The sequence below is a fragment of the Calliopsis andreniformis genome, chromosome 5, assembly GCF_051401765.1.
Source record: "Calliopsis andreniformis isolate RMS-2024a chromosome 5, iyCalAndr_principal, whole genome shotgun sequence".
In the NCBI taxonomy this organism is placed as follows: domain Eukaryota; kingdom Metazoa; phylum Arthropoda; class Insecta; order Hymenoptera; family Andrenidae; genus Calliopsis; species Calliopsis andreniformis.
Genome location: NC_135066.1, coordinates 23281627 through 23308187, shown reverse-complemented (window position 1 = coordinate 23308187; position 26561 = coordinate 23281627). Strand labels below are relative to the sequence as shown.

The window sequence follows — 26561 nt, the reverse complement described above, 5'->3', positions numbered from 1 at the left end:
ACTTGTGTTTCATTGACAGGAAAGAAGGGAAGTGCTAAAGAAAGACATGCACATGTACGTTGCAGGACCCTCTGCACGATGCAAACATGGTCGCCTGGATTCAATGCGATAAACCTGACATTGACCAGAGCGAACGCTCAAGGATTCCTAAAATCTTTAGGATGGACGGTACTCGGATGTTTTGGAGAGTCGGCTGGTTTGTATCTTAATATTCTTAACAATAGGAGATGCCTGAACTTGGGTGGGCGCCTTGCATTCGGCACTTGAACTTTCCCTCTCTCCTAAATTGCGCATGAAATAACCCCCATATGTTTTTCAAATTCAGTCTTAGCTGAGTATTCACTAGGAATAGAGCAGAAAACATCAACACTTTAATTACTCCTCATTCCAGTAAAATTTTTAAATGAATTTACTAAAAAGAGTAGCCAAAGGGTTTTCCCTATTGATTGTGTTATGTAAAATACTTGTAAGTGGACAAAGGGAAATAAACTTATTCTTAAGAATAAACATTGGTCTCTATGCGTAACAAAACCTTTTCCCATTCCCATAACTTTTATTTCTATAATTTAATAGATTCATAAGGTGACTTCTGTCCTAGATGGACAAACACATGAAGTATTATTTAATTTCCAAATGCCGAATCCGATTAAAATCCTGTTTTTATACGCGCAATACACATTGCAAAATCAGTTTTCTAGGCGTTAAAAAATTAATCGCCTTAAGCGGGAAATTGGGTCGTTCGCGGCGGTCCGATCTCCTTCAACGCATTAACGTGAAAAAGGCAGATGGTGATTCCTGAATGAAATTCGCACAAAAACAGACACGGGTTCCGACATTTTGAAATTCACGAGCTATTGCTCCGAGCAAATCTTTGGAATTAACGGATTAGACGGGTAATGCCGATCTACCGTTTTACGAGCTGACGTGATCGCAATAAAACTTTTTCATCTAGTCGTAATGAGTCTGCGATAAATCGAGACGACATTAGAATTTCTTCCCAGCAAGAACAAAGTTGAGGGCTTGACTTCTGCTTTGTGTTACGAACGACCGGTTCTGAATGAGGGGATACCTTTCATCTCGTTCGGGGTACGTTTCCACTGTCACGCGTTTACGAGAGGAAACAACGAATGTTAATTGATGAAGTTTCGGCAGTCTTCTCTGAAGCGAAGGGTTTGCCATAACACTGTCGAGAAGAGACAAAAGCTATCTCGTAGATAATTGGACAGTAATCGCAATTGCGAGAGTATGGATGATAGAATATGAAACAGATCTCGAAATGAATTCCTTTCGGTAAAAGATTCTCGACGGAATTCGTGCTTTCGGTTTGTTGATACAGTATGTCTGATGTATTATATTTCAAACAAGTTCAGACTGAAAAATTTAACTGAGAAGGACAGTGACGTGTAAAATCTTACTATAAGTTGGAATGGAAATTCATGCTTTAAGTACTCAGACGTGTTTTAATATCGAAGGGTGATGAAGAGAGAAAATTTCAATGCTTTGGATTAATACTCTAGAATTTGATTGTGTGTAGGAATAAATGTTCTTATTGCGAAAGTAATCAAGCTAAAAGTATGGAACTCACGACACTATTACTGTATTGTCGTCATTTCTAATCAATCTTTGGGTAACAGATTTCTTACATGGTTCTATGATAAAATTCTGGAATTTTGTGAATAAAACAATGTCTCAAAAGTTACTATAAACAATTATAAGTCTTGTCCTTTAGCAGCATATTATATCTTGCGAATATTGGACTCTGACCTGTTAATGACCATAACAGTAATTAATGTCGGAGTAAAAATCTGACATATCGATGTAATCATGACATCTCTTATAGTAATTTAGAGTTTAAGGTATAGATATGTGTGTGATATGTTTTTATGTCTTGTATGAGCGAATGACTGAGTCATAAGACATACCTTGTATTGTGAGCAAGTCAAGTGTTAAATAATTCTGCGTGCAAATATAGATAAATTTTGTGAAAAATTCTCAGTCCAGAATTTCATAACTATCACAAATTCCAACAGGTTATGGGCCCAGGAGAAATTTTTTTGGAGAGTAATTCTTCTCTAGTATATATATTTCTGTGCACGTGCTTTGAATATTAATGGCTCAGCGGTTAAAACGACACCGTGTTACGTAACCGACAAAGTATATCGGTGAATTTCCTGCACCATTGTATTATAAAAGGAATACGGGAAATATTTCAAATCTTTTCCATTCTTTACATTTCTATTATCAAAAAATCGTCAATTTTTATTCCGAAGGAGCTAATTTTTTGTCATAAAACAAAAAGAAAAATGTCTTCAAATGAATCTAACGGTAATATGGCAGCGGTCAATGTCGTTATTGGTAATATTCCGACGATCGATCCCAAGTTAAATGGTACACGTAATTATTCGTCATGAAAATTCGTAATGAAAATAACTTTGATTGGCTTAGATCTGTGGAAAAGCATCGAGCCTTCTAGCACATCGGCTATAGACAGTAAGAAAGATCAGAGAACATTAGCTGTCATTTGTTTGAATGTAAAGACACATTACAATGTTCATTTGAAGGTTGTAAACACGGCCAAAGACGCGTGGCAAAAACTATGCCAAGCCTATGTAGATACAGGCTTATCGCGTACTTTGATTTTTATGCGAGCATTGTTCAGACTAAATTATTATAGTTTTGAAAGCATAAACCAATACATTTCTGAAGCTGTTTCTCTTTCACAAAAGCTTGGAGACATCAGCAGTCCAATAAATGGTAAACTTTTGACTGGGTTACCTTCTGAATATAAACCCATGGTAATGGGTCTAGAGTCTAGACAGTTTATCGATGCCGATTACTACTGAATCGGTAAAAAGCAAACTATTACAAGAAGATGTAAAGCTGCAACTCCATAACACAACGATGGACAAATTGGCGGATGTGGAGTTTGTATTTAAACGCAAATAAAATTATTACAATGAAAAAAATTGTATTTTCAGATAAATGAAAATAGGTACCACGAGTGTGGAGACAAAGGTCACATTAAACCGCACTGTTAAAAATCACAAACAGGAAATTCGGGAAGAAATTCAAGATTCTGAAAGATAAATGGAATATGTTAACTGCTATCATACCATGATATTTGGTACATCTATTTCAAATTTACTAATCACATTACCCCTGAAGATAAGTGGATAAAAAATTACACTCAGTTGTCAGAACAAAATAGAACAATCGCTGATAATAAAATTCTTCAAGCGAAAAAAGCGGAGACGCATCTGTAAATCTTGAAGGTTATTGTCAAACTGAAACGATTCCAAACGTCCTGCATGTTTTCAATTTAAATGCAAATGCAGTCCATTAGTAGACTAGCAAGCAAAGATTTTATATTAGCCTTTAACGAAACAAATTGTAATTTATATCGTAAAGATAATTTTCACTCAAAAAGAAAAATAATGGTAACTGCAATCAATACGAATGGACTTTACAAACTTGACGTTGAGAAAGTAAATACAGTACCGCGTGTATTTTTCAATTTCAGGCCTTGTGGCATAGGAGGCTAGGACACCTGAATCATCGCAATATGTCTTTGCTTCGAAAAGAATTTGCCGATTAGCTTTGCAGATTACCTTTTACTGGAGAAGGAAAAATAAGAGCAAATGCTTTTTTTGGAAATTGTGCATATCGACGTATGTGATTCATTCACCGAACCAAACTAATTAGGTGCACGATATGTTTTTTTATTTGTCGATAATTATTTTTTAATGACGTTCTGTTATTTTCTCAAGATTAGAAACGAAGTATCAAATGCTTTCAAAGAAGTTCAAGCTTGGATGCCGAACGAAAAGGACCGAAACATAAAAATATTTAGATCCGACAGTGGGACAGAATTTATGAATAGTCAAATAAAAGAATTCTTTAAATTCAAAGGCATTTGGCATCAATTCCTCATACGTCTGAGCAAAATGATGTAGTGGAATGAGCCAATCGTATAGAAATGGAAAAAACAAGGTGTATGTTGCACGATTCTAAATTAAATAACAAATTTTGGGAAGAAGCCGTACGAACTATGGTTTATTTAAAAAAATCGTTTCCTATCGAAGAGCAGTAGAGGTACAACACCATTTGAATTATGGATTAATAGGAAGATTAACCCAAAACATTTAAGGATTTTTAGATGCAAGGCTTATATGCATATTGTTATAAGATATGCATACATATAAGATCCAAATTTGATGAAAAAGCACTATATATTATAGTTTGGTAAATTTAAGCAACCCGAAGAAAATATTTAAAGCACGGGATGTTACTTTCATAGAAGATGAATTGGTAGAACAATGTACTCAAAGCCAAAACGATACGTATAATGTTGTTTTTTCAAAACTAAATTGCAATGATGAAATCTTTAATCAAAGTATAAGAGAAAAGAAAGATAACACAACCATGGAGGTAGATGAATCAGACGATTTCACTATTAATAGTTCAAGTTCAACTTCCGGCGAAGATGTACACTTTGAGTCCACTGAAGAAGCTGATACGGAGTTTCCAGTAAATAGTCAATCTGATCGAAAGAGATATCTCGAAAGTCAACGAAAACAGCAGGAATTTTCGGATATGGTGAGGCACCAGGCTTTTTTACAACAGTCCAAGATTCAAAATCATTACAGAATTTGAAATCAAAGATCTTGAAAATACAAATAGAATATTAAGTATAAGAGTTACTAGCGATAAGAATACGATTAGTTTAGATCCAAAAAATTATAGAAATGAAGTCTTCTGTAGATTTAATATGCATAATTGTAAACCCGTGAATACTACTTACGTAGCTGATGAAAAATTAGCAAAACCAAACGTAGTTACTCATCATCCATATCAAAAGTTAATTGACAGATATAGTAGATATGTCTTTCTATTAGGCAAAGGTGCAGTGATCTGGAGGAATAAGAAACAACCTACTATGCCAATTTCCATCAGTGAGTCTGAATACGTTGCCCTCTCTGAGGCATGCAAAGAGGGGAAATTTTTGAGTAATCTACTACACGAAATTATGAATAAACGAATGCCTATAACCCTATATGTATAATGACATCTGCATTTTCTTGAGCCAAAGAGCAGATGCCGTTAATCGTACCAAGCATATCGACGTAAAATATTATGTATTTTCTATGCGATTTTGTATGCGTAAAATTGGAATATTTAAGCTCAGATCAAATGATAGCTGTTGTGCTGATTAAACCGTTAAATTCTGTTAAACACACTAAATTATAGTACCTAGGTTTGTGTTCAAGATGAACCGATTAGGGGGAGTGTCGGAACAGAAAGCTGATGTGACGATGTAATCGCGACATCTCTTATAGTAATTTACAATTCAAAGTATAATTTACAATTTAATGTGTGTGGTGCGTCTTTATACCCCTTTTATGAGCGAATGAGTCAGTCGTAAGACATATTTCGTATTGTAAGCAACTCAAGTGTTGTATATTTGTTTATTGTAGGTCAAATGTCGTGAAGCGGGGAACCCGACCCCCCCCCCCCCCCCCCCTCCCAGCTTTTCAATTCCTATTAGAAAATTAATTTTTATTATAAACTACAAAATTACTTATTTCTGAAATTAATGGTTTTCTCTAAATTAATGGTTTAAATATAGCCAATTTCACTTATAAGTAGCAAATATCTTAAAATAGTTATTTAGTCCGATAGAAAACTATAGATTTGAAGGAAACTCTAAGAAATATGCAACTTCATTTGTGCTATCAACAACTCACAAGGGAATGACCCAAAGTGATAATTTCCGATTTTGATGAAAATTAGCAGGTTTGTAGAGTAGTCGAAAATATTCAAGACATTTTATATCGGCCTAATCTACGTTAAGAGGGTCAAAACCTATCTCAAAATTGGTCGTAGAAACCATGCTTCACTTAATATTTCTCAAGCCATTGGATGTAGAAGCACACTTTAAATTAGTCGATTATGTATTTTTAGCGTCTAATGTATTTACGTAAGCAGTTTTTGAAAATATTTATTTGTTTACAAAATTTGTCACATTGCTTTAGGAGGATTGATTTTGCCCCGCTCTTCTCACAATTAACGAACAACCATTTTCGATTCCACTTCAAAAATCAGATTGTCTCCGGCGATAACAAATAATCGAACATACAAATCATGCGTTACTTAATCGACATTATCAGTATCCACCTCACCATGTCACTCAAGATCGATTCAGCTTCCATCCAAGATTGATCTCTCAAGTTAAGAGTTCTGAATCAACCTTGTGATTCTCGATCTTCCATTACTTACTTCGTGGAACAATTACGTGGACGCTGGCTGTTTTACAGTCATTCGTATTCTGCCCTCGCGCCGAGCGAACGGTAAAGGTTTAATTTTTTTCGAAGCAATGCAGCGCGGTGTCGTGTCTCCGTCGGATTCGACTGAATTATTAAAACTACTCTCGGGGATTTCCAAGCAGCTGGGGGGTAGCAAAAAGGTGGATGATTGCAATCACGTCGCCTCGTAAAGCGATCGCGAACAGTCCCTGCTCCGGCTACGATCCCCGATTCGACCCTTTAACTGGATTACTGAATCACGAACTCGCTCCTTCGCTATGGCACCCCGTCTATGTCTCGTGAAAAAATTAGGCGGTCCAAGGAGAATCCCAACTCTCACCTGTGCAAAATAAATACACGACAGGGATCTTTTTCCTGTTGTCCACCTGTACCAAGTTATACATCGTCCAACCGTGAATAAAACAAGCTTGAATGATATTTCTGGACTCTATAATGGAACGATGTTGTGGAAAGTTACTGGGAAAGGGGGACCTTGCACTGGAGCACCATTAGGAAAAGATTTAGTGATAAATATTGCAATTTTGTTGCGAAAGTCGATATAATCTTGAAGGAAGCTGGAGTTGCTTTGCTTTTAGGCTGATAAAGCTGTGGCTATAAGGTTAAATGAAAAATACACAATAAAGTTACAAAAAAAAAGAAAAAATTGTGACACATCTATATTTTGTACATAATGAGATCTCCTACAATAGATGAATATTACTAATTCAGTATAAGAAATGTAGTAGTAAAGTTTATAATACTCCTATATGGATATGAATCTCAAGTTGAAGCCTTTTCTGACTACCATTTTAGATAATATATGTATACCTACTTTAGAGATATTAACGTTCAAAGTTTTTCATCTCAACGCCGTCTTATAGAGATGCATATTCTCGTATACTTGTTCTTGCGAATAAAGTTTGTTTAATACAGGTTGCTCTATCAAAGCTATAAATTCCATATTGTACGTCCTAACATAGGGGTAGACTTACCGACAGTCACTGACCAACAAGTTTGTCGGCCTCAAGAGCTTCATACATAATGAGGTTTGTTGGACGCTGGATGAGACTGGGAACATGCCCTCTGCCAAATACGCGAGCTTGTTCGTATGAAGAGGCTTCCCACGGCGCGTGCTTCGACGAGCCTGTCTAGGCGAATGTGGCTTGGCGCGTAGAAGCTTGTATGAATTCGAATTTGCAAGGCGTACGAAATCCGAGAATCGGCAATCCAGGCAAAGGTACAAGCTTGCAGATTCGGATCTCTATAAAGTTGCATTAACCGAATCAAGTATGCCAAGGTAGAATCGCCAAATCACTCGCAGCGAGAACCTACCGCGCTATCAACCACTGGGCAAACAGTTTGAGGCACTTGTTTTTATACACGTATCGAGAAAACGTATCATGTTTCATTCATTACATATTACTTAGATAGACAGTATCCGTGCAGCTAATTCCGTAAGCTGAGTGTATATACATAATGAGAATATGAATAACTGTATCACTATATTTCATAGTCGCAGCATTTATTATTAATAAATCTTAAATCTTATCTTGAACTGCCCATGAAATTTGATGTAATTAAATTAAATAAATTACAAATACCATTTTTATTGTTTTTAATGCATGAACATTAAGTATTATTTATTATCAATAGGGAAAGTATCAAAATTCCATCTTCATCGGAAAAATGTCAGCAATTTTCAGCAATTTTTTACAATCCCCTTCAGTTTTTCGAAATTAAAAAGGTAATATTTATTTTACAATTTACTGTTTCACAAAATAAGTGAAATGAACAAAATTCAATGGAAAAAGCATTGTAGGAGAGTGAAACTTCATTGAATTAAGGTACTGTTATGAGCTGAGTTCGTCCCTCGCTCGTTACTTACTATTTAGTTAGGGGATGGTTGGGCCACCCGAGATGTGTTTTGTAGATTAATATACTCACGCTCTGTGTAGGTCATTAATCGAGCAACTACTCTGCGTTTATTAGCGTTTTATCAATCGCTAATAACATGAGATTATGCGGATTGGTTGTGTGGTCGTCGCGAGAGCAAACGGTTTCTAGATGAAGGAAAAGCTGGAAAAGCTCGGACAGGATAAGCAAATATATCTATTATTCTATTATTTATTGTATTATTCTTATTAATTAATTATCCAGAAAGGATAATAGTAAATGGGTTAGGAAATCATCTAATCTCATACTGGCCCCGCTACACGTGATTACTTTTTGAAAAGTAGGCTTAGGATTACATTGTACTTGGAAAAATAAATTAATGAACTCAATGTATATATATAAATAACAAAAATAGGAAAAATATATATGTTTTCAAAATTTAGTAAATCTTGAAATCAATTTAACAGACCAGAAGAAAATAGAAAGAAAATGCAGTATTAGAAAGACGAATAAAAAGAAAGAAAAGTACAATATCTAATACAAGAAAAAAGAAAATATATATGTAATAATACGTTTGGTTTCGCGTGTTTCCATACCCTATTGTGGCTACAAGGACATTTAGGAGGATCCAAAATGCATGCGATATTAATGCCCTACTAGTCATGAGAGCACAAAAGATGTGTTTGATACATTGGGCATAGTAATATAACAAAATCAGCCACAAGTATAAAATCAAAATCAATATCCATATATAAGTAAAATCAAAATCAAATCTAGTAATATGTACAACTTACGCAATCGAAGAAATCAATGTAAGAAAAAAATATAGAAAGCCAATTCAAGATCCAAATATGTCCAAATTAATATCCAAATAATGCCAAATCGTTATAAAGTCTCTGTCCGGAAAAATATCACTGGTAGTACCACTAGAAGAGAGAAAAGAATAAACACATGGAGATATTAAATCTATCACAACATAAATTACACTATAAACTGACCTATGCATTTTAGATTGTTTAACGTGAGTTACTGAGTTCATTCACTCCCGTGAATCTATGCTTGAAATAATAGAATTTAACCAAATCAGGAGTTTCGGTAGAGACTCGCGCCAAATGTATTCGCACGACGAATGGTAGGGATGACCTGGCGAAAGGGAGTTGCCGAAACTATCTATACACATATGAAGAAAGAGGAGATGTTAAAACTTTGAGTTTTTTTAAAAGTACCTTAGAAGATGTTTTTTTTATGGAAATTGATTAATTATAACTCTATGAATCTTCATCTAAGTCTAGTCAGATGTCTGTGAGAACTATGTATATTACTAGCTGTGTTAGAGGGAGAAAGATAGATTTATGTAAATTTGCACGAACGTGAAAGATGCTTTTTTTGTAGTTCTAAATCAATTTAAGAGTGTGACGGCACTATTCAATTGAAGTGATTGACAACACAGAAGTCTAGGCAGACGTTCGTGCCAACTATAAATTATACCACGAAGCTCCATGTTAATAAATGCAGTTTTATTGAACTTGCGTAAATAAAAATGTTTATAAATGACTAATGTTATTTTTAGTACTCGCGTACCGATTGCTGGTTTCTTCTGAAATTACTGTGATCATTATAAATGTGATATGACTTTCATTTCCCGTGCATGACTATAGCTTGTACAGATAGAGGTTATGTATCTGGGTTTTTTGTTTTTAACTGTGTATTTTAAATAAAAGTAATACAAAACTTTATACGTTTTTAGTTTAATTTGTTATAAATTTATTTCATAGTTTCAGTTATTTAGGAATAGGCATTATTTATGCGCTCATCAGTTTTTACATATATAGACAGTTGAAATAGAAACTTTTGTAAATCAAGCACCAATTAATAATCAAATTAGAAGTTTCGATGAAGTATCCGGTATTTCAAAACGGAGGCAATCTTGTGAAGTAATATGTGAATTTTGAATTTGGTATGTAAAAACGGGTCAGTGCAATAACAGACTTTATAAAATGATATATTTGTTTTTCAGTTAAATTTATTTCTATTAGTCGACTATTAGATAAACTTAATAATCAAGAGTAAGGAAAGAAGATAATAGAAGATGGTGAAGTTATATTGGATAATAGGAATGATGTTAGCACCATTGACTTAAGAAATGACTGTGTTATCATAAAAAAGGAGTTTACGATTTTCAAAGGTTATTATACTACTACTAAATTAAAATTATAATACTACTAATTTTTATACTACTAAATTTCTTATTTACTTTTTTATATCATAAGTTACATCATGGTTGTTCAATATTACAACAGAAACAGACATAATTACTTAGAAAATCACTCGCAAACTTTATAGAGCGCATATTGTGTATGACTGCTAAAGTGATGCTTGTCTTGCAAATGTTTTAGAGCGCACACTGAACTATTCACATAAATTATAAAAGACGAACGTACTTGGCTTTATTATTTGATTCCGAAACTTTGTAAGACCCGGATAACCATAATTTTTGCACATGTACTGGGTGTACACTTTTACACTGACGATATTTTTACTGGTATAAACCAATAGTGTTTTTGTTGGGCTACACTGACAGTGTTTTCGTTACGATACACTGACAATGTTTTTGTTGGGATCGAAGTAATCACGAAGTAATCACGTTCTGTGAATGTACTTGTGGCATATTTTGTTAGGATAATGAATTAAGGAAAGGAAAGAAAGAAAAATTAAAGTAATTTAACCCACGAGCTTTTATCACGCACCTCGCGACTTGCCGACAAGCAAGATAGCGGAAGCTAGGACACTCAGTATCCTTCGCGGATCACTAATTCATAGATCGCCCGCCGTATCGATGTGAGGTCCTAGCGAATCGCTCAATGTAACGTTACAAAAGCCGTCGTGCTATTCGTTAATTTGTATCTAATGTATCGCGGGTGTTCTGTCTCTGTACCTTAGCTTTTGGTTTTATAATTATCCATCTATCTACGGATTTCGCACTTAATAGAATTGGCAGCAGTTAATCGCTTTTACATTTAATATAATAAACCGTTTTCGCCATTTTCGAGAATATTCGATATTATGCTTGTTATGAGGCATAGGCTCTCACGCGGTCATCGTGTCACGCGCTGTTTATAGTCTTTGCGCGAGCTCCAAATTTGAGCGCCGAATGGTTGTCATTTCGACTTCTATAACACGTCGACGCATTACAAGGCGCTTCCCGAAATCAGTTATTGCTGTCTCTAATGATGTGAAATACGAATGCTCTTGGTTTCCATGAATAATTTACAATAGGTCCTAACAAGCATTACAGGCAACGAGGCGTACAATTCTGCGATAAAGGTGTAGCTCACATGGTGTAGATGCTGGCTTATGAGAACACGCAAATTTGGAATGTCGATGTACAACGCTTCTGGCTTTGACAAAGATGTTAGTATTTAGATTCTCGAGGCTTCAGAAGAATGCACACACAGACACAGATAGCGTCGACACCCAGTAACGATTCTAAGGAGAGAGCGGGTGAAGACAATAATAAAATTTTGAATTTTTAACGCCAAAGACTCGGAATATGCCCGGTCAGGATTTTCCAAAATGCAAAGCATTATCGTGAAACATCCCAGCTGACGTAATGGCCAAAAGAGGAGAAATCCAAAAATTTTCCTGTTCAGAACGTAACAATATGATGAGGATGCTCTTTCTGTGGAGTTTATTACACAATAAACACCACTATCATGTCCACCCGCCAAATCCAATCGGAAAAAAAATACGAAGACTGAAGATTTGTTTGGTTGCTAAATTATTATGAAACTGTGCCGTCAATGAACCAAGTAACTAAGGGTAATCTTACAAATTGCGAGACCAGTGGAGTAAAGTATGGGCGTGACATTATATCATTTGGTGCAGTTCAGAGAAATTAAGTAGAAAAAATGGTGGCAGATGTAATTTTTTAGGCAAAACAAAAAAGGTTAATGGAGCATTCAATCATCATTGATAATAATGAATAATAGCAATAAATGAATTCAATTAACGAAGAATAATTTGTACTTACATGTATTCGTTTACAAGTTTGTCATAAATTTCTTTGTACGTTTCGAGAACTATCTTTCCAATTACTTGAGGAGAAACAGCAATAGACCGTTGTAAATCCTCGTAACTATTTCCAGTTGCTAAGAAGCGTTAAATCACAATTAGTTTTTCCTCAGCACTGATTGCCTGTCTTATTTTGGTGTTCTATTTTTTTATTCTGTGTCTAATTCTTTCTAGTACATTATTAAAGAGAGTTTCGTTCATGCGTGGATCATTTCTGAGATCGTGTGGAATGGTCATTCTTAGTTCGTGAAGTAAATTCAAAACAGTGTATTTATTTCGGTTAACCAACCATTGCCTTACCTACGCTTTCTTTTTTCGCCGCCTTAAAGTTTTGTACAATTTTACTGTAATTATTATACACCGATATAAAGGAGGCAACATTTCGGTATTTATAAGGATTAAATTGAAATGTTTGCTGTAAAGGCAAAATGAAATCTGTTGCCGCAGATTACCGTTATTATGAGCGGTGTGAACTTTGCTGTCACTAAATTTTTGTAACGAACTGCCTAGGTCATATCAGAGTTGTATTATATAAATTTATATAATTTACGTGTGACTATCGAGCAGTTACTTTATATTCTGCTAATCGCTATTAACAATATTACGCGAGATGATAGTGTGGTCGTAATAGCAGAGCAGTTTTTAAATAAGGTAAAATGCTCGAGCACGATACGAAAATATAAGTAGTATTATTATTTGTTAATTATCCTGAAAAGGATAATGATAAATGGGTTAGGAAATTATCTAGTTCCATACGGGGCCCGCTACACGTGATTACTTCGCGAAAGGAGGAGGCTTACAACTATATTCTACTTAGAAAATAAATGAATTGACTCAATGTAGTGGAAAAACAAAAAGGTAAATATATTCTTAGAATTTTATAAATTTCAAAAAGAAAATATCAACAATATTCACATAAGTTATTCCAGGGTAACATAAGAATAAAATGTTATTACCAAAATAGAGAAAGAAAAACACATAAAAAGATGAACAGTATTAACAAATAAGTAATTCATACTTACAAAATAAAACAAATATACATATAAAACGAATATATGATACAAAAGAAAGAATATGTACAGGGTGTTCGACAACAGGTATCCGATAATTTAGGGGGTGATTCTAAACAACTTTTTCCTTAGCGAAAATGTTTGCTGCGGCTTTGTTAACAAGTTATTAACGAAAAACCTCGACCAATCAGAGAACGTTTTTAGCCAGCGCTCGGCCGTTCAGACGGGGCACAACTTACGCATAGCGTTTATTCTCGTCGTGCTCGAGGCTTGTACAAGGAAGTCAGCATGCACCAAGTTATTGCTGAATTTCTCTTGAACTATTGGATGAAAAATTTTGAAAAAAATCAGAGACACGTAAGCAGAACGTAAGTAGAACAATAGTACTAGTCATATTTATCTACAGAATTAATATGATTACTGTTCCAGTATTTCTTCAATACAAAACCGGCATTTTTCAATATTTTTCTCTTATTAATTTATTTTTTTCCAACGTAGATAATCAATTCAAAGTTCTGAACAAATTCCATAATATGTGGTTCGATAGCTTACGTGTCTCTGATTCTTTCCAAAATTTTTCATCCAATAGTTCAAAAGAAATTCAGCAATAATTTCATGCATGCTGGATTTCTTGTACAAGAAACTTGTACAAGAATAAACGCTACGCGTAACTTGTGCCCCGTCTGGACGGCTGAGCGCCGGCTAAAGGCGCTCTCCGATTGGTCGATGTTTTTAGTTAATAACTTGTTAACAAAGTCGCATCAAACATTTTCGCTAAGGAAAAAGTTGTTTAGAATCACCCTCTAAATTATCGGATACCTTTTGTCGAACACCCTGTATATGTATCAATAGCGTGGTACTATATGCTCATATACGCGAAGGTTGTCACAAAGACACTAACTACGTCCACAATGTCGGTGAATATTGTTACGAGTCCAGACGGGTTACGTACAGCAACTATGAAAGGTCTCGATTCAAAGCTCCTTCCGAGACCTTTGACCTTGCCTGGAAATCACCATGCAAGGGCCGATAGGCATTTCCGTTGCACTCAATTAATAGAATTCTCTGAAAACCAATATCATCGAACTTTTTTCGGAAACTCTGCGATGCAGTCAAGTCCCCACCATTTTTCCCATAGATTTTTGAGTATAAAAGGGTCAAGAAATTCAGTCTAGCGGGCTCATTTCTAATCCAGTTCGAGTTTAGTACGCGGCTTAGACTGGAAAGCAAGATTGAGCATTAGTTCTCCTTCGAGCAGAATCTTACAAGGGATGTTCGGTGAGTGTTAATCGCCGATTTTAATGAAACTTTGTACAATTATTTTATAGTCCTACCTCACCTTTGAGGGAAAATAAAAATTATAAAAAATCATGGGTGAAATTAACTGATATTGCTATTTTTTCTCCCTTTTTAATTTTTTCTCCTTCGTCCAGAGCTGCCAACTACAATGCAAGTTGTGCCATTCCATACACAAGTCATATGTATACAAAAACTATATTACATTATCGGTAGCATTCAAAAGTCAGAAAATAAGTTTTGTTATTATTGCCGGCGCATTGTAATGAACAACGATAACGATAATACCCGAAAATCAGAATGAAAAATGTAATAATTCGATATTTACTTCAATTCACCGTATCAATAATGGCGAATATTACACTACCAATGTAATACCAAAAGCTCCTTATTTATCTGAAATAAAAACATTTCTTTTTAGAAACGGGGGGGGGGGGGGGGGGGGGGCGAATTTTGATAAACAATTCGTTTTTTTAAAATTTTTTTAAAGCCATTTTATAAGCCTTGAAATACAGTAAAACTTTTGTATGCAACACTTTTTTATAGCGTTTAAACTTTGTAAGCTACTATACTTATTATACTTATACTTTATAAGCACCGAAATGAAAAGCGCGACTTGGATTAAAGGAGTAGTTTTTCCCTTAAAGGTGCGTACAAAGTTTCATTAAAATCCGCGATTAACACTCACCGAACTTACCTTGTTAGAGTACAGTACGTAAAGTAAAGTCACTGTAACGTAGTCTTAATGACGCGTCCCTCGCATACCTCTGTGCGTAATCTAGAGAGAGAGGACTTAGTTCCGTGACACTTGAATTCATAAACACTTGTATTCCTTTGAGTCAAATTTAAACTCGTAATAATACATATTTTTATAAGGTTTGTTAAATTGGATTTAGTTCAATCAAAACCATCCCTAAATCCAAGAAGAAGCAAACGCGTAACGATCCCACAATATTATATCTTTACCGCTCGAGATATATTATAAATTTGAAAGTTACGAGGCTATACTAACAGCTTCGCAATCCTTGCGAAAGTTCCCTTTCCTAACCAACAAGTGGCTCCAGGTGTTAGCCGTTGCGCATTCGGTTCGTCCACATCCGTGAAGTGGCTCCCAACGAGTACAAAGTTATTCGTTGGCTCGTCCACGAAATAGTAACAAAATTCCGAAACCCTGACCCTCGGTCAGACTATCTAGTCCTTGACTCGTAATAACATCAATGTCTTTCAGGTCTTGCGAAGTATACAAAAAAGTATTTGTGTGACAAATTTGAAATCAAAATTAAACAAAACTCGATACAAAATCAATATCAATCAATATTTAAGTAGTAAAAATAACTCACAAAACTAAAGAAATCAATGTATTGATACCGTTCGTTAGCGAAAAATCGTGATCAATCATTTTCATTTCAAAATAATCTCAAAAGTAAGCCGAAAATCGTGTACCAAAGGTATGCCATATTGTATACGGCGGTTAATCCTCAGTACGGAGAAACGCTAGAAAAACTGAAAAGCAGAAACACACGCACAAGCGGAATTTTTAGAACTGTTTATAATTGAAATTACGATTTTTCGTAGTTTTACGTGGAACTACGAGTATAATAACTCCCGGAACACTGCACTCCTGAGTGACGCTATGCTAAAAAAGAACTATTGCAAGATTTTAACATTAAAGATAAAGTGTCAGAACAAAGGAAGGAAAACTGTTAAAATCAGCGGTTGATCAAAAGATCCTTCTGACTTTGTTGAATTTTACATGTAGTGTGCCGACTAAGTATCGATTCCTGAAGGAGCAGAGATACCCATAAATTCTATTTGTATCTGAGCTTTGTTTTGACGAACTTTCCTTTATACAAAGGAGCCCTCAGTGGGCGGAGGAAATAGTAACACACTTCTAACAATCAACGTTGCGCTTACAAACCGGGGACCCAGGTATGAAAGCCTCAGGAGTTACAAAAGGGGCGTCATGCTCTATTGTCAATATAGCATTGTCAATTAATTACATAGTATCTAATTACATAAAAATTACTAAAACTCAACATTTAATACATACTTCACTAAAATTTCAAATTTGTTATGTTATTTTTTTTTTACTATTTGCAATATTTGATTAATTATTAATGCTGTACTGTTGATAATAAATTGTTGAATAATGAATCTTAAAAACATTTGCCTACCGTTTTTGCTACCTCTGCCTCGAAGTGGCAGGAATCGGGATAAAATGCGTTGAGGTACGGTTCGTACCTGGGTCCCCCACTTGGCCATCGCAATGCCAATAGTTAAAAATATGAAGGACCGGTACCCTGCTGGTTTAGTGGAATCGCTATATCCTGCCGCCGACTATACCTCACAACTTGACGAAGAGACATCCTCATGAGAGTTCTCACACAATTTGTCAATTCATATTTCAACAAATCGCGTGTGTTTCTCTTCGTAGTTTCCTTTAGCACATTATTAATTAGTAATATTTGTACATATATCGCATTTCCTATTTCTGCCTTAAATTATCAACAGTCAATAGTTGTTGTAATTACTGTAACAATTCGTATAGTTTTCCATACTTTTACGGGAAACGTTTGGCGTTTTCGTCGCGTGGTATCGTCGCTCATATCGTCGTCGTGTCACGCATTGTGTACAGTTTTTACGTGAGTCTTAAAATCATGCACTGAAAAATTCTCATTTTGACTTTTACAACACATCGATGTATTACAGATGATAGATCTGTCAGGTAATACGTCAGGTATTACCCTACAACGACGATTCCAAGGAGAAAGCGGATGATACGTCAATTAAAATTTACAATTTAGAACGTCAAAGGCCAAGGATGTTCATTTAAATCCAAAATGCAAAGCATCGTCAAGACACCCCAACTGACGTAATGATCAAAAATTGAATCTGATCGAAAATTTCCTATTCGGCGCGTAACATCGTACAAAATACGATTTTTTTACTCACGATTGGAACAGAGATACAGAGATACATTAGAAGGAGATAATAAAATAAGTAAAAACACATAAATAAATAACAAATATATACAGGGTGTTCCTGAAGAATACGGTAAATATTTAAGGAATGATTCTAGAGACCAAAATAAGACGAAAACCAAGAATAACGATTTCGCGTATGAGGCTTTGTTTATTATTTAACTAACTCATGGCGTTTTGCCTTATACCTGACTTATATCGTTCAAATAAGTTTTTGTTCTTTTAATTTTTTTCTTTGTTAATATTCATCTCAATCATAAATAATTTAAGAAAGTTAAACTATAAACCATAATGTCTTTATAAGTCCTTGTATTTGTTTTCAATAAGTTTTTTGTAGTTTAAGTTTCACAGAAGGCTCGCCAGATGTTTTACTGCCCTATGCAAGCTTTGCAGTTCCACAAACTGAGAAAGTACAAAAATATTCAAAATACGTGCTTTAACAAGGTTTAAACAACGAATTAGTAAGCAAATATATTATCATTATATATAATCCAATAGTTCTCGATTATTAATTTTTCCATATCATATTGAAAGTATTGGAAAGAAAGAAAAGTTATTCGAAATGGACCTATTAGATCACTACACCTTGCCAAGTCTTCTGGATTGTGATACCCACATCACTATGACGTACCTCACGTTCGGGGGAGACGTTGCCGTGTACTAGAGTAGTGGTAGGCCTATGCTCTTGTATGTGACTTTATACAGTCAAACCAATGTCAAATCTTTAACAATTATTTCTGACTAAACCGTTCGTTTGCGGCATATGGTTTCAAAATTTTCTCTATCAAACGATCTGAATACGATTACGTAATAAAGAAATTAACAGTAATTTTCAATGTTATAAACAATTTTGCGGGCGAGTTATTTTGCAAATGTTCACGGATTTAGATGTATAAATTCATCTCTGAAAGCCATGACCATGTATTCTTTTACATGCTATATATATTAGCAAGAAAACAATGAAGAAATAAGGCAAGCGAAATAGTGTACAGAATAAGAATTCTTCACATAACAATGATTGCATACATCTGGTTTATTTGAAGCCCCTCACTAAAAGTTGTTCGAGAGAAAAGTACATCTAATGTCTACATTGTGGGGGTTCATTATGCATGTCATAATTATAAACTGAAGTGCAATACAAACAATCATAAACCAATACACGATACTAAAGAAATGTGCGAAGATGGTTTTGCGTTTTATCTTTCGTTATTTAAATTATATTTCTTTTCATCATTATTTAAAATAAGTTCATTTAAATGCACGCTTTTTGTAATAAAATATTCTATTATTGTATTAGAAAAAATGTTTTTATTTAATCTTTCTCGAAACAATTAGTGTTACTTGTATCTTTGTAATATGTTACTTTCCTCCCCACCCTCCAGGACAAAAGACAGTAACAATGATAGTAACTGCGGAAAACTGCCATGATTCTATGACTACTTATCATATGAGGCTAAAACCTGAGTGAAGTAGTAAAGCAATAAACATACTTTCTCAAGGCATAAGTTTTGTTTTTATATGTTTAAAATGTGATTGTCAGTTAGGCCAAATGTGAAGAATGTTACTTTTGTCCCAGCTCTCCCCTAATAGTGTATGGAAAATTCACAAGTTTTTAAATATCAGTCTCTGTAAATAGTTTGTAGGTGAAGTTGCATTAATCACGAAATAAAATGTTTATAGTTTTGATATAAGTATTTTATCAAATTGGTACTCGAAACCTGCCCTTTAGCGACTACACATGTTCGCGCAGCTACGTAATTGTTACATTTATTAACAATTATTAAAACAATTATTATGAAGATAAAGTACTATATAGTTTTCATACCACTGACGCTAAATAAATATCATATCAACTTCATTGAAGTCATAGCTATTCACATTTATATTTCTCAATTTAAATAATACTGGAAACAAAAGCCCAGGAAGGAATAAATACGTCAGTGTTTTCGAAATTGATTAAAAAGCCTGAATGACAAATAAAATAAAATAACTTTTCATAAACAAATATCTATAATTCTACTACTAAAAAGTATACAATCTGATAAGTCAGCCACTTCTAATTAATATAGGGTGGACAAAAATTAAATGACAACTTTAAATTGAAATATCTTTTTTGAAAAACGTTTATTTAAAATACTTTTTTTGCTCGTGTGTTTATATTCAAAAAGGAAATTTTTTAGTGGTAATTTTAAAAGTTTTAAAAGCGTTTAAAAAATGGAAATTTCTGTCGAGAATCGATTTTTTTAGGAAAAATATATTATATGTCGAATCAAAACATCACGCAAACATTAAAGTAGCGGTCTTCAAGTAAGATAAAAAAGTCTTAATTGACAGGATTAATGCTTGATGACCGTAAAGTTTCACAAAGGACGTTCTTGATGGTTTTTTTCATTCTTTTTACTCGAAGACCACATTCTTACAGTTTGCGTGATGTTTTATTCGACATGCAATATATTTTCACTAAAAAAAATCGATTCTCGACAGAAACTTCCATTTTTTAAACACTTTAAAAACTTTTAAAATTACCACTCAAAAATTTTCTTTTTGAATATAAACACACGAGCAAAAAAAGTATTTTGAATAAACGTTTTTCAAAAAAGATATTTCAATTTGAAGTTGTCACCTAAGTTTTATTCACGCTGTACTTCCCACAAGCACTAATAAAGGAGAAATCTATTTTAATCTAATTACGCTGCAAAAATTGGAAATCCTTTGAAAGTAGCATTTTTGTCGTCAACGAGTTCCACAGTGGCTCGTAACAAATGAAAATGGGGTATCAGTGGAGGGTATGGGAGTAAAAAAGGGTGGAAGTCGAAGAGCTGAAACGAAAGAGATATTGAGAAGGGGTTTGATGCCGACGAAGATCGCAATCACATCGCGTCGTAAAGGGATCGCTAACGTTTCCGCTATCCAGCTAAATTCAGGTCCAAAGGGGGAAACGTAGGGTGGGGTAGAATATGGTTTTAAGCGATATTAACGAGGCGGATGAAAGTAGCGATAAAGGAACAACCAGGAAAAGTAAATTTCAACCTGATCGAGCGATGAATAAATTTGAACTTGCCGAGTATTTCGAGTTCAGATTTCTTCTTCTAATTTCGCCATAGAGTCCTAAACGAATTACGAATCGGATGAAGAAATTTGCATAAATGAATAATTCCCTGCGATTTATGTTCTCCTTTTGATGTCCTCTTATCGTTTGGATATTATTACAATCATATTTCACTTACTGTTATGAAAGCATTATGATTCTACGATTTTGTTCGGTTCAAGCTAAAGTTTTACCTCTTCAGGTCAGGGAGGGGCAATCAAGTGATAATCAATTACCAGTAATTTTTACGACAAAATTTTCGAAACATATTTTTGTGTCATTTCTGACATTAATTTTAATTAGGAGAAAATTAATTTTGTAAACAAATTTTTTTGAATAAATGATCGGAACATAAAATCCAAATTATCGTATATGTACATAAACCACAAAAAAATTTTGATTTGAAAGCTTTTATTAAATTCCGTGGTTTTTCGAAGATAAATGTCAGAACACTTTGATTAAATTAACACTCTTTTCTGTTCTTAACATCTAAATTATGATTTACTCAATAACTTTAAGTTACTTCTACTTTTTATAAAACTATATATGTACTTGCTTTCTTATGGATCTCACACACACATTTCACTCTCGCACGGCATCTCCAGTCACATGGTTTCCGGTCACGTGGTATAAATTTACTTTATAATACAACACACCTCCTTGAATTTATAACACAAGTTTACAATAACTTTAACATTGTTCTGAATCTTTCAAATTTGTTTCTCCCTAGAGATTTTGTCAGAATATCCGCAATATTATTTTCTGATTCAACTTTCACGACATTAATTACTCTTTCCTCATAACATTCGTGTACAAAATGATAGTGTACCTCTATATACTTAAGAGTTCTTCGTAAAATTTAGCAATGGCAGCAACTCCTGAGTTGTCTTCGTACACATTTATTGGTTTTTGAATTTCAACTTTAAAATCTTTGAATAAATTTATCATTACTTTTATTTCACTAACAGCCTCTGATAAAGCAACATATTCAGCAGCTGTTGAAGACTTAGTCACGCTGCCCTGTTTCCTTGACTTCCAGTAAATTACATTCCCATACATTTTAATAACATATCCTGTTGTTGATTTTCTGTCTAACTCATTCCCAGCCCAGTCAGCATCAACTAAGCAGTCAATCATAACAGTATTTCCATTTCTCTGATAAGTCAATTTGAGATCTTTAGTTAAATATAAATATTTTAGAATTCTTAGTGCACATTTATAGCGCATTTCATTATAGTTATTTTGAAATCTGCTTAAGTAATTAATACTATGACTAATATCTAATCTAGTCCCTGTACTAACATATAATAATGCTGTAATCAAATTCCTAAATTTAATATTATTAAATATTGACTATGCGAGTTCCAATTTCAATTTCTGTCCCATTGGAGTACACTAACGTTTCGCATCTTCAATGTTATATTTTCTACCTAGTGACTCAATATAATCTCTTTGATATAAAATCACTACTTGTCTGTTATGATCATATCCAATGTTTATACGGAAATAAGTTTTCATTTCTCTTAAATCTTTCATTGCAAATCTGTCTGTCAATTTACTTTTAATACTCTTAACTTTCGTTTCATTTTTACCAGAAACCAGTCGTCTACAAATATTATCAAATAGATCATAGCACATTGATCGTTTATCAAGTACAAACAATAGTCATTTTCACTTTTCTTAAAGCCTAAACTTCTTAAATAGCTATCGAAATATTCATACCACGCTCTTAGACTTTCTCGCAAACCATACAAAGCCTTTTCTAATTTGTACATTCTATCTGTACAATCTTCATAAGCCATCGGTTATTTTACATAAACTTCCGATTTAACTTTTCCATTGAGAAACGCTGTTTCTACATCCATTTGCATTATAATTAAACCATTTTGGCAACAGTATGACAATAATAATCTTAAAGTTTGCATCCTAACTACTGGTGAATACAAATCTTCTAACACTTCGTTTTAATGAAAGCCTCTAACTAAAAGTCTTGTTTTTCTTTCTGTTATCAGTTTTATTTGTAAAAACCCATTTTAAATCTAAAACTTTCTTATCTCTAGACCTCTGAACTAACTTTCAAGTATTATTTTTCTTTAAACAATTTATGTTTCTATCCATTGCTTGTTTCCATAATTTAGACTCATTGCTTTTTAACGCATCCTCAAAATTCATTGGACTATCTGAGCTTATATAATTTACATAGATACAACTTGAATAGACTGAGTTATCGCCATACCTTTCAGGCTTTTTCCTAGTTCTTCCTGACTTCCTCAATTCATCTTCGCGTCTGTTACCCTGATTATGACCACTTTTTCCATTAAAAACTGTATCATCAACTTCATCTAATTTATTTTCCTTTTTTATATCAAAAGTTAAATTATCATTTTCATCTAAATTATCGCTATCATTTACATCACCCATAGAATTGTTTTCCTCAGATTTACATTTTCCTCAATGACATCGACATTTCTTGCTATAGCAATTTTATTATTAATCAAAATTCCATATCCGACACTATCATATCCTAATAGTATCCCTAAATCAGCTTTTCTGTCCCATTTCGACTTTCTTTCTTCTTCTAGAACCCGTACAAAAACTCTACCCCCATACAAGCGCACATTGCTTATGGTTAGTTTCTTGCCAGTTAAGATTTCATATGGAGTCTTATTTACTAAAGTGTTTGCTAACGTTCTATTCTTTAGGTATGATGCAGTTTTAATTACTTCAGACCAAAACCTTTTATTCACTTTAGCCTCAGATAACAAACATCTAGCTGTATAAATTACTGACATACTGACCTATTATATCTCTCCACTGTACCATTTAATTGAAATACATAAAGTAGGCAAGGTTCCATACAAATACCCATTTCCTTAGCTAATTTGTAAATACCTTTGTTTAGATACTCTTTACCATTGTTGCACCTCAACTTTTTGATTTTATTTCCTGTTAAATTTTCAACATTATTTATATAATCCATAAAACATTCATAAATTTAAGCTTTTTATGTAAGTGTATATACTCTTGCTGCTTTATTGTAATGATCTATAAATGATAAAAAATATTTTTCGCCATTAGAACCAGTGGTACTCTAAAGAGCATTTAAATCTGTATGTACTATTTCTAAACACTCTTTGGTCCAAGTTCTTTTATTTTTAAAAGGTAAATTGTGCATCTTATTTTGTATACAAGTACCGAATCTCAAAAATTCAAACTCTAGTTCATTTGGTACTCCATCGACTAATTTAGTTTTGCATATAGTATCCAAATAGTTGAATTTAACATATCGTAGAATTCTATGATACTTTTCTTTTAATGTCAAATACTCATTATTTCTCATAGTTATATTAAATTATTCATTATCATTAAAACTACTCATTTTATATAAACCATTTTCTTTAAATCCAATTGCAATCAACTCCTTTTGTTCATTATAAATTTTAGAAGTTCCACTTACTGACACAACTCTGTTTTTATCTGTGACTTTGGCAAAGCTAATTAAATGTCGGTCCATTTCTTTTACGTAAAATACGTTTGATATTTTAATTTCCATTTTAATTCCGTTAACAATAAAATAATTTTGAATATTACCGATTTTTGTAGCTTGCAATAATCTACCATCTCCAATTTTCACATTAATAGGTGCTTTTAAGTTTACATAGTCAGTAAAATATAAATCGTTCATACTCGTTTATACAATCAGTCATCATACGTTCATACTTTTATTTTTCGACTTACAAACGAACGACTTACAAACTTTTGTTAGTCCCTATTTCTGTATAGAACAAACCCGCATTACTGTTACGATTCCTGTAACTTGCATCAAGTCGTCGATTTCCTTCGCCGCGTTGCTGCCAACCGCTTCCTCCCTCGCCGCGATGTTCTGTGTCTCAACCGCCGGCATGACCTCGCTGATCATAATCTCATCCGCCGTTGCCTCTCGCACCGTCACCGCGGTGCTGCTGAAAGTGTGACTCGCGGGCACTTCCTTGCCAATATGCCCCACCACTAGCGCCGCTCATTCCGTAATTTCCTTTGGACCACGTGCTCTTGCAATTATTTTTTATATGTACCGATTTTTCACATCTAAAGCATATTTTCTCTTGATTTCTTCTTTCGGTTTTGAATACACTCGATTTGCTTTGATTTTGGCTATTTTCTCCCTCTTTTCTTATTTTCCACATTGTTATTTTATTTTTAATGAATTCACAAGTTTGATCTGTCTCTTGCACGGTCTCGATTAAATCATCAATATAACTTAACGATTGTGGCAACGTTCATAGCATGTAGTTTAGTTTTTCCTTTTCATTCGCCGTTGCACCTGCATTTTTCAACTCATTTATCAACTTCTCAAAATCAGTAAAGAATGTGCTAGAATCCACATAATCTCTTAACTTAACTTTATCTTTTCTAGTCAATTTCTAACACACATCTGTAAAGCCATTGATTCTTTCAAATAAATTTCATCAAATTTCTTTAGAATATCATAAGCTGTTTTTTCATCGCTAACAAATTCCATTTGTTCATTTGAGATACCACTGTAGATATAGTTCATTTTAGATTTTTCTCTTCCCATAAATTTCCATCGTCAGTCGCTAATCTTTCTCTTTTTGCTACTTCGTCACATTTCTTCCACTTCAAATATAACAAGATTCTCTTCTTCCAGATGCTGTAGTCTCTGCCATCGAACAGTTGAATTTTTATTTCTCCTACCATTTTTCCTTCTTTGTAATCTTTTCCAAAACTGAATTTTCCTTTATCTGCTTCACCTATCGTTTCACTCTTCACGACATTTTTGTGGTTACGTTTTCTCATAACCTCAAAACGCTGACTCACAAGTAATCACGCTTTGCTACCATGTTAAATTTCGTAATTTTTCGTAGGTGAATGTCAGAACAATAATTTTGCATTACTTCTGCTCTTCATAAAACTACGTACTTGCTTTCTTACGGATCTCACACACCATAGCACTCTTGCTCGCCATCTCCAGTCACATGGTTTTCGGTCACGTGGTATAAATATACTTTATAGTACAACGACTTTACTTTTTTTAAAGTTATTTTAATCTAATGCACAACGCCGGCACTTGATATGTAACATATTGATTGCTTTTTCTATATTTTCTTAATTGCTTTTCTATAATTCTCTGGTACTCGAATTTTAACAATTTCGACATATTTTACATTCTACAGTAAAAACTAGATAACTGACTGAATCTGTCTATAGCATAGACACTCATCTTCACCGCTGAAGGGGGACCCCTTTCGAGATACCCTGAATCTCAACAGCGAAGTAGGTACCGATAAGTAAGGTAACCATATTCGAGTTCGTGTATAAGTGTGTTACTTTCCGAACAGGAAAATTTTTGGACTTTTTCTCTTTTGGCCACTACGTCGGTTAGGATGTGTCTCGATAATGCTTTGCATTTTAGAAATTCCTGATTGGGCATATTTCGAACTACTGACGTTCAGAAGTCAAAATTTTATTATTGTCTTTACCCGTCTTCTCCTTGAAATCGTCCTCGGGGATCGACACCATGTGTGTATGTGTGTACGTTCTTCTGAAGCCTCGAGAATGTAAACGCTAACGTCTTTGTCAAAGCCACAAGTGTTGTACATTGTATATCGACATTCTAAGTTTGCGGTTTCTCATGAGCCAGAATCAATGTAACTACAACGTGTGCGATCTCTATCGCAGAATTGTACGTGTCGTTGCCTGTAATGCTTGTTAACACCTATTGCAAATTGTTCATGGAAACCAACAACATTCGTATTTCGCATCATTAGAGGCAATTATAGCTGATGTTATAGAAGTCAAGATGAGAACCATTTGGCGTTCAAATTTGGAGATCGCGCAAAAATTGTAAACAGCGCGCGACATGACGACCGCGTGAGCGGCTATGCCTCATGGCGAGTATAAT

At 34.1% G+C, this 26561-nt stretch overlaps 1 protein-coding gene across 7 annotated transcripts in view; it reads right to left on the bottom strand.

Moving 5' to 3' along the window:
• The window catches only part of LOC143179230 (uncharacterized), a 590730-nt gene that overhangs the window by 471127 nt on the left and 93042 nt on the right, over positions 1 to 26561 (bottom strand). For 2 of the 7 annotated variants that reach the window (XM_076378352.1, XM_076378356.1), the window contains exon 3: positions 8990 to 9121. The exons of 4 other annotated variants lie outside the window; for them this stretch is intronic. The gene's annotated coding sequence lies outside the window, so the exon portion shown is untranslated. Of the gene's footprint in view, positions 1 to 8989; positions 9122 to 12225; positions 12318 to 26561 lie in introns of those variants that run through there. One more of the 7 variants, XM_076378353.1, reaches the window with a different exon arrangement.